Source organism: Arabidopsis lyrata (assembly GCF_000004255.2).
Source record: "Arabidopsis lyrata subsp. lyrata unplaced genomic scaffold ARALYscaffold_8, whole genome shotgun sequence".
Classification (NCBI taxonomy): domain Eukaryota; kingdom Viridiplantae; phylum Streptophyta; class Magnoliopsida; order Brassicales; family Brassicaceae; genus Arabidopsis; species Arabidopsis lyrata.
In genome coordinates, this window is record NW_003302548.1 from 15544487 (window position 1) to 15546353 (window position 1867).

The window sequence follows — 1867 nt, forward strand, 5'->3', positions numbered from 1 at the left end:
CACGTTTGTGGCGAAGAGACTTGATCGGGTGATGTGCTGTGCGAATGTGAGATTGAGATGGCAAGAGGCTGTTGTCACTCATCTCCCGTTCTTATCTTCTGATCATGCTCCAATGTATGTCCAATTACAGCCGGAATCGAAAGGTAATCGAAGCAGGAGACCTTTTCGCTTTGAAGCGGCTTGGTTGAAGCATGAGGGCTTCAAGGAATTATTATTGAATTCTTGGAACGGTGAGATAAATACGATGGATGCGCTGAAAGGTTTACAGGTGCAGTTAAAGAAATGGAACCGGGAAATATTTGGCGATATTCAGAAACGCAAAGAGAAGCTGGAAGCTGACATTAAATCTGTTCAAGATTTATTGGATGTGAATCAGACAGATGCGTTATTGAGGCGGGAAGAGGAATTAATCAGAGATTTTGATACGGTACTTGAGCAGGAAGAGGTTCTTTGGTACCAAAAATCAAGGGAGAAATGGATATTTTTGGGAGATAGGAATACGAAATATTTCCACACATCTACAATTATACGGCGGAGGAGAAACCGAATAGAAATGTTGAAAAATGAGGAAGGAAATTGGGTTTCGGATTCACAGGAATTGGAGACACTTGATGTTGCCTATTATAAATGGCTATACTCAATGGAGGATGTGGATCAGGTTGTTGAGCAGCTTCCTCGAATTGATTTTGCCCGATTAACAAGGGAAGAAGTTTCTGGGCTGCGAAAGCCTTTCACAGCGGCGGAGGTGGAAGAATCAGTTCGCAGCATGGGCCAATTCAAGGCTCCGGGCCCAGACGGGTATCAGCCTGGGTTTTACCAGGATTGTTGGGATACCGTCAGAGATTCAGTTGTTCGGTTTGTTCTTGAGTTCTTTAATACGAGTAGTATACCTTCGGAGCTGAATGATGCTTTGATTGTATTGATCGCCAAGGTTGAGAAGCCGGAGAGAATAACGCAGTTTAGACCGATTAGCTTATGTAATGTTTTGTTTAAAACAATTACAAAAGCTATGGTGTTGCGGCTCAAGAAGGTTATATCAAAGCTGATCGGGCCAGCTCAATCCAGCTTTATCCCGGGGAGATTGAGTACGGATAATATAATAGTAGTCCAGGAGGCGGTTCATTCGATGCGAAGAAAGAAAGGACGAAAAGGGTGGATGCTACTTAAGCTTGATTTGGAAAAGGCTTACGATCGTATACGTTGGGATTTTTTGGAAGATACATTGGTCGCGGCAGAACTTCCGGAGGAATGGGTTCTTTGGATTATGTTGTGTGTGACGGGGCCGTCTATGAATGTGTTGTGGAATGGTGAAAAAACGGAAGCGTTTAAACCATCCAGGGGACTTCGGTAGGGAGATCCACTGTCTCCCTACCTGTTTGTGTTGTGTCTAGAGAGACTGTGCCATCAAATCGACTTATCAATAGCTTCTAAGGAGTGGAAGCCGATTAGTCTATCATGTGGTGGCCCGAAATTGTCACATGTCTGCTTCGCGAATGACTTGATACTCTTTGCGGAAGCGTCAGTGTCGCAGATTCGGGTTATACGGAAAGTGTTGGAGAGATTTTGTATTGCCTCCGGACAGAAGGTGAGTTTAGAGAAGTCGAAGATTTATTTCTCTAACAATGTTCACCGGGAGCGAAGTTGATAAGTGATGAGAGTGGGATTAAGGCGATGAAAGACTTGGGGAAATACTTGGGTATGCCAGTTTTGCAGAAGAGAATTAATAAAGACACCTTTGGTGAGATTCTTGAAAAGGTGGCTTCGAGACTGGCGGGCTGGAAAGGCCGGTTCCTGAGCTTGCGGGTAGGATCACATTGACAAAGCGGTGTTGTCATCTATCCCGGTTCACTCTATGAGTACGATCTCG